We start from the raw sequence: 7500 nt of genomic DNA, 5'->3' as shown, positions 1-7500 counted from the left end.
CACCTCGCAATGAGGACGAGACGCCCCGGGAGTGCGGAGGCCGCCGCCCCGTGAAGGGCGGGGAAGCCCCATCCTCCCTCGGCCCGCGCAAGGCGAGACCTTCACTTTCATTACGCCTTTAGGTTTCGTACAGCCCAATGACTCGCGCACATGTTAGACTCCTTGGTCCGTGTTTCAAGACGGGTCGTGAAATTGTCCAAAGCTGAAGCGCCGCTGACGGGAGCGATTATTCCGCCCGAGAGCATCCCGAGCCAACAGCGGCGCGGGTCCGGGGCCGGGCCAGGTAGGTCCGTCATCCGGGAAGAACCGCGCGCGCTTGCCGGGAGCCCGAGCGCCCAAAGGGGCGAATCGACTCCTCCAGATATACCGCCGGGCAGCCAGCCAGGACACCGGGGCTCTGCCCAACAGACGCGAACCGAGGCCCGCGGAAGGACAGGCTGCGCACCCGGGCCGTAGGCCGGCACCCAGCGGGTCGCGACGTCCTACTAGGGGAGAAGTGCGGCCCACCGCACACCGGAACGGCCCCACCCCGCGGCGAGTGGAAAGGCAACCGGACACGACCCCGCCGCGGATTGCTCCGCGCGGGCGGCCGGCCCCATCTGCCGAGGGCGGAGGCCAGTGGCCGGATGGGCGTGAATCTCACCCGTTCGACCTTTCGGACTTCTCACGTTTACCCCAGAACGGTTTCACGTACTTTTGAACTCTCTCTTCAAAGTTCTTTTCAACTTTCCCTCACGGTCTCGTGGTCATATTTAGTCTCAGATGGAGTTTACCACCCACTTGGAGCTGCACTCTCAAGCAACCCGACTCGAAGGAGAGGTCCCGCCGACGCTCGCACCGGCCGCTACGGGCCTGGCACCCTCTACGGGCCGTGGCCTCATTCAAGTTGGACTTGGGCTCGGCGCGAGGCGTCGGGGTAGTGGACCCTCCCAAACACCACATGCCACGACAGGCGGCAGCCTGCGGGGTTCGGTGCTGGACTCTTCCCTGTTCGCTCGCCGCTACTGGGGGAATCCTTGTTAGTTTCTTTTCCTCCGCTTAGTAATATGCTTAAATTCAGCGGGTAGTCTCGCCTGCTCTGAGGTCGTTGTACGAGGTGTCGCACGCCACACCGCCAGCCGGCTGTGCACGCTACCGAGTAAGTACCGGTATGCGAACCGCCAGGCGACGGGCGCGCATCGCACGTTTAAGGAGACGCGGCCGGCCCCACAGGCGGCCACGACACTCCCAGGTCTGCGAAGCGGGGCAAACGCCGCGCGCTTCAGTATACGTAGCCGACCCTCAGCCAGACGTGGCCCGGGAACGGAATCCATGGACCGCAATGTGCGTTCGAAACGTCGATGTTCATGTGTCCTGCAGTTCACATGTCGACGCGCAATTTGCTGCGTTCTTCATCGACCCACGAGCCGAGTGATCCACCGTCCTGGGTGATCTTTTCGTAGTTTCCACTATCTCTTTCAAGACAGTTGCATAGGCGGGACTGAGGCGTGTGGCGGCCCCTGTTCCAGCGTTCAGTGTCCAACGGCCTCACGGCCGATGGGCGTCGTACGGCTCCACACCGGAGCGGACAGGCACTCGGGCGAAAGTCATTCAAAACCGGCGCCAGGCGCCAGGTGCCGCAGGCCAGCCGCTCCAGCGCTTCAGCGCTCGTACCACACAACATTGCCGTTAGTTTTGAGACGAACGCGTGGTTCCGCACGCGGCGCACAGCTACTGCGAGCCGTACAGGTAGCGTGTTGCGCGACACGACACGCACATCGAAAGACATGCAGTCTAGTCGGTAATGATCCTTCCGCAGGTTCACCTACGGAAACCTTGTTACGACTTTTACTTCCTCTAAATGATCAAGTTTGGTCATCTTTCCGGTAGCATCGGCAACGACAGAGTCAATGCCGCGTACCAGTCCGAAGACCTCACTAAATCATTCAATCGGTAGTAGCGACGGGCGGTGTGTACAAAGGGCAGGGACGTAATCAACGCGAGCTTATGACTCGCGCTTACTGGGAATTCCTCGTTCATGGGGAACAATTGCAAGCCCCAATCCCTAGCACGAAGGAGGTTCAGCGGGTTACCCCGACCTTTCGGCCTAGGAAGACACGCTGATTCCTTCAGTGTAGCGCGCGTGCGGCCCAGAACATCTAAGGGCATCACAGACCTGTTATTGCTCAATCTCGTGCGGCTAGAAGCCGCCTGTCCCTCTAAGAAGAAAAGTAATCGCTGACAGCACGAAGGATGTCACGCGACTAGTTAGCAGGCTAGAGTCTCGTTCGTTATCGGAATTAACCAGACAAATCGCTCCACCAACTAAGAACGGCCATGCACCACCACCCACCGAATCAAGAAAGAGCTATCAATCTGTCAATCCTTCCGGTGTCCGGGCCTGGTGAGGTTTCCCGTGTTGAGTCAAATTAAGCCGCAGGCTCCACTCCTGGTGGTGCCCTTCCGTCAATTCCTTTAAGTTTCAGCTTTGCAACCATACTTCCCCCGGAACCCAAAAGCTTTGGTTTCCCGGAGGCTGCCCGCCGAGTCATCGGAGGAACTGCGGCGGATCGCTGGCTGGCATCGTTTATGGTTAGAACTAGGGCGGTATCTGATCGCCTTCGAACCTCTAACTTTCGTTCTTGATTAATGAAAACATACTTGGCAAATGCTTTCGCTTCTGTTCGTCTTGCGACGATCCAAGAATTTCACCTCTAACGTCGCAATACGAATGCCCCCGCCTGTCCCTATTAATCATTACCTCGGGTTCCGAAAACCAACAAAATAGAACCGAGGTCCTATTCCATTATTCCATGCACACAGTATTCAGGCGGGCTTGCCTGCTTTAAGCACTCTAATTTGTTCAAAGTAAACGTGCCGGCCCACCGAGACACTCAATAAAGAGCACCCTGGTAGGATTTCAACGGGGTCCGCCTCGGGACGCACGAGCACGCACGAGGCGGTCGCACGCCTTCGGCTCGCCCCACCGGCAGGACGTCCCACGATACATGCCAGTTAAACACCGACGGGCGGTGAACCAACAGCGTGGGACACAAATCCAACTACGAGCTTTTTAACCGCAACAACTTTAATATACGCTATTGGAGCTGGAATTACCGCGGCTGCTGGCACCAGACTTGCCCTCCAATAGATACTCGTTAAAGGATTTAAAGTGTACTCATTCCGATTACGGGGCCTCGGATGAGTCCCGTATCGTTATTTTTCGTCACTACCTCCCCGTGCCGGGAGTGGGTAATTTGCGCGCCTGCTGCCTTCCTTGGATGTGGTAGCCGTTTCTCAGGCTCCCTCTCCGGAATCGAACCCTGATTCCCCGTTACCCGTTACAACCATGGTAGGCGCAGAACCTACCATCGACAGTTGATAAGGCAGACATTTGAAAGATGCGTCGCCGGTACGAGGACCGTGCGATCAGCCCTAAGTTATTCAGAGTCACCAAGGCAAACGGACCGGACGAGCCGACCGATTGGTTTTGATCTAATAAAAGCGTCCCTTCCATCTCTGGTCGGGACTCTGTTTGCATGTATTAGCTCTAGAATTACCACAGTTATCCAAGTAACGTGGGTACGATCTAAGGAACCATAACTGATTTAATGAGCCATTCGCGGTTTCACCTTAATGCGGCTTGTACTGAGACATGCATGGCTTAATCTTTGAGACAAGCATATGACTACTGGCAGGATCAACCAGGGAGCTGCGTCAACTAGAGCTGAGCAGCCGGCCGCCCGGGAGTGTGTCCCGGGGGCCCGCGCGAACACGCAAGCGTCCGCTCAATTATTCTGCAAACAGGAGGAGGCTGAGCTCCCCTGCACAACACACCTCGAAACCCTCTCAGGTCCCGGCGGCGCGCAGCGCCGTCCTAAGTACTTGGTCGGGTTCGAGAGAGGCGCAATCGCCCGGAGTTAGGCGAGTAGACGCTTTAGGTGCGACCACCCGTGCTCCCAACTGAGCTTGCCGCTGCCGACAGAGGCCCGGGAGCGTGCTGTCGTGGCATTGCCGGCGGGAGACAACACGCGCCACCTACGGTGACCGGCAGCTCCAACGCCAGCGCCACAGAAGGACAAAAGCCCTACTTGGGTGCCGAAGCGAACTCTCCCAGCACAGCGCACGCGCCAACACGTCCGCACAGCTGCGATACAAACCACCTGCGAGAACCGCTGGGGCGACCGAGCAGCAGACGGCGTCGCGGCGCCGAGCGCCGGGCGGCGGCGCATCCTCAGCGCACAAAGTCCTCAATCGGACCAGCACACTGCAGATGGCCACCGCGCTTCGCACCGGGCCCGCGAGGACCTACTTTGGCCGCAAGGCGCCGCGAGCAGGGGGCGCCGGCGCGCAGCTGCGCCGCCTGCCGCGTCCGTCGGCCGGCGCGCCTGCCACCAGCCGCCCCCACCAGCCGGCTGTAGCGCGTGCGCCCACGCACCGCGCTGCCAGCACGCCGGGCGGCCCCCCCTCACCGGCCGGGGACGGTCCCACCCAGCCACCGCCGCGTATCGCCTCACACCCAGATCCCCTTTCACGTTCGTGGGCATGGTGGGTCCCCTTTCACGTTCGTGGGCATGGTGGGTATCCCTGAAACAACCGGTTAATAGCTCGACCGATCGTCGCCAACACTGATTCACCTCTAGCGAGAACAACCGCACCACAACGGGTTACCGGTTGTTCATTTGCGTAACGTCACCAGCAAACGTACACGTCCATCGCCATTTGCAACGAGTATTGCATGCCTGTGTCAGGTGTCACAACACACTACGTCTGCCCACATAGACGCAACAACATGTGCACGCCTAGAGAACACGTGGAAGGTAGACCCCGTACGTATGCGGTGTCCATTGCGCGAACGACTGTCAGCCCGCCTCTGCAGCATGTCGCAGATGTGGAACGCGGTGCAACATGCTATCACGGTGTGTGAGAAGAGACGACTACGTCCGAATACACGCTCCACTACATCAACAGACTGCTCATGCTGATCGCCATCCAGGGCGTCCGTTCCTCCCACACGTCTGTATGGCGTACCACACTGCAATCCAGCTCTTATAGGGAGACGACACGTAGCTGCGTGCACAATATTTGGACTGTATGGTCCGCCGTTGCTAGGCGCTGTCGTCATACGGTCACATGGGCCACGATGTATCATTCAGTACATACGGAGCAATGTGCAGTACAGTTTGTGGGTTTTGCGTACATCGGCGGACAGGTGACAGGCCGTACCACAACGTAGGCTGAGTACGTCGGCATGCGAAGGGCATTGAACATGCAAACTTCTCACCGACCAGCTTGCGAAGGCAGGGGGGAAGGGGGGGGGGGCATGTACGTCCTGCTGCTATCCACACTACAGTGTATAGCAGGAGCATGTGGAAAGTCAGCAACACCTGCAAGGTGTTTAACATGACGCGATACACAGGGGACCGGGCAGTGCGAGTAGCGAACTATATTGCGAGGGTTGCGGTTAGGCAACACTACACTACTTTAACGGGTTGCATAACAATTACAGAGCAGGTTCAGCGACAACGTGCGTCAGGTTAAGGCGCAATATAGTTAAGGTTACGGCGCACTTTAGGTTAGGTTAAGGCACATTATAGGTTAGGTTAAGGCACAACATGGGTTACGTTAAGGCACAACATGGGTTACGTTAAGGCACAACATGGGTTAGGTTAAGGCACAACATGGGTTAGGTTAAGGCACAACATGGGTTAGGTTAAGGCACAACATGGGTTAGGTTAAGGCACAACATGGGTTAGGTTAAGGCACAACATGGGTTAGGTTAAGGCACAACATGGGTTAGGTTAAGGCACAACATGGGTTAGGTTAAGGCACAACATGGGTTAGGTTAAGGCACAACATGGGTTAGGTTAAGGCACAACATGGGTTAGGTTAAGGCACAACATGGGTTAGGTTAAGGCACAACATGGGTTAGGTTAAGGCACAACATGGGTTAGGTTAAGGCACAACATGGGTTAGGTTAAGGCACAACATGGGTTAGGTTAAGGCACAACATGGGTTAGGTTAAGGCACAACATGGGTTAGGTTAAGGCACAACATGGGTTAGGTTAAGGCACAACATGGGTTAGGTTAAGGCACAACATGGGTTAGGTTAAGGCACAACATGGGTTAGGTTAAGGCACAACATGGGTTAGGTTAAGGCACAACATGGGTTAGGTTAAGGCACAACATGGGTTAGGTTAAGGCACAACATGGGTTAGGTTAAGGCACAACATGGGTTAGGTTAAGGCACAACATGGGTTAGGTTAAGGCACAACATGGGTTAGGTTAAGGCACAACATGGGTTAGGTTAAGGCACAACATGGGTTAGGTTAAGGCACAACATGGGTTAGGTTAAGGCACAACATGGGTTAGGTTAAGGCACAACATGGGTTAGGTTAAGGCACAACATGGGTTAGGTTAAGGCACAACATGGGTTAGGTTAAGGCACAACATGGGTTAGGTTAAGGCACAACATGGGTTAGGTTAAGGCACAACATGGGTTAGGTTAAGGCACAACATGGGTTAGGTTAAGGCACAACATGGGTTAGGTTAAGGCACACCATGGGTTAGGTTAAGGCACACCATGGGTTAGGTTAAGGCACACCATGGGTTAGGTTAAGGCACAACATGGGTTAGGTTAAGGCACAACATGGGTTAGGTTAAGGCACAACATGGGTTAGGTTAAGGCACAACATGGGTTAGGTTAAGGCACAACATGGGTTAGGTTAAGGCACAACGTAGGTTAGGTTAAGGCACAACGTGGGTTAGGTTAAGGCACAACGTGGGTTAGGTTAAGGCACAACGTGGGTTAGGTTAAGGCACAACGTGGGTTAGGTTAAGGCACAACATGGGTTAGGTTAAGGCACAACATGGGTTAGGTTAAGGCACACCATGGGTTAGGTTAAGGCACAACATGGGTTAGGTTAAGGCACAACATGGGTTAGGTTAAGGCACAACATGGGTTAGGTTAAGGCACAACATGGGTTAGGTTAAGGCACAACATGGGTTAGGTTAAGGCACAACATGGGTTAGGTTAAGGCACAACATGGGTTAGGTTAAGGCACAACGTAGGTTAGGTTAAGGCACAACGTGGGTTAGGTTAAGGCACAACATGGGTTAGGTTAAGGCACAACATGGGTTAGGTTAAGGCACAACATGGGTTAGGTTAAGGCACAACATGGGTTAGGTTAAGGCACAACATGGGTTAGGTTAAGGCACAACATGGGTTAGGTTAAGGCACAACATGGGTTACGTTACGGCACAACATGGGTTACGTTACGGCACAACATGGGTTACGTTACGGCACAACATGGGTTACGTTACGGCACAACATGGGTTACGTTACGGCACAACATGGGTTACGTTACGGCACAACATGGGTTACGTTACGGCACAACATGGGTTACGTTACGGCACAAATTAGGTTAGGTTACGGCACAAATTAGGTTAGGTTAAGGCACAAATTAGGTTAGGTTAAGGCACAAATTAGGTTAGGTTAAGGCACAAATTAGGTTAGGTTAA

General features: G+C 55.1%; 3 non-coding genes across 3 annotated transcripts in view; all 3 read right to left on the bottom strand.

Moving 5' to 3' along the window:
• The window catches only part of LOC126430385 (large subunit ribosomal RNA), a 4205-nt gene extending 3118 nt beyond the window's left edge, over positions 1–1087 (bottom strand). The window contains exon 1 of the ribosomal RNA XR_007577136.1: positions 1–1087. This exon is cut by the window's left edge and continues 3118 nt beyond it. This is a non-coding gene — a ribosomal RNA (large subunit ribosomal RNA).
• Positions 1088–1275: 188 nt separating this feature from the next.
• Positions 1276–1430, bottom strand: LOC126430359 (5.8S ribosomal RNA). The gene has a single exon (XR_007577113.1). It is a non-coding gene; the product is annotated as a 5.8S ribosomal RNA (ribosomal RNA).
• A 351-nt stretch (positions 1431–1781) lies between these two features.
• On the bottom strand, positions 1782–3690 carry LOC126430373 (small subunit ribosomal RNA). Its single transcript, XR_007577126.1, has one exon. It is a non-coding gene; the product is annotated as a small subunit ribosomal RNA (ribosomal RNA).
• Between the last annotated feature and the right edge of the window lie 3810 nt (positions 3691–7500).

The sequence above is a fragment of the Schistocerca serialis genome, unplaced genomic scaffold (assembly GCF_023864345.2).
Source record: "Schistocerca serialis cubense isolate TAMUIC-IGC-003099 unplaced genomic scaffold, iqSchSeri2.2 HiC_scaffold_1045, whole genome shotgun sequence".
Classification (NCBI taxonomy): Eukaryota; Metazoa; Arthropoda; class Insecta; order Orthoptera; family Acrididae; genus Schistocerca; species Schistocerca serialis.
This window is presented reverse-complemented; position numbering and strand designations above follow the sequence as displayed.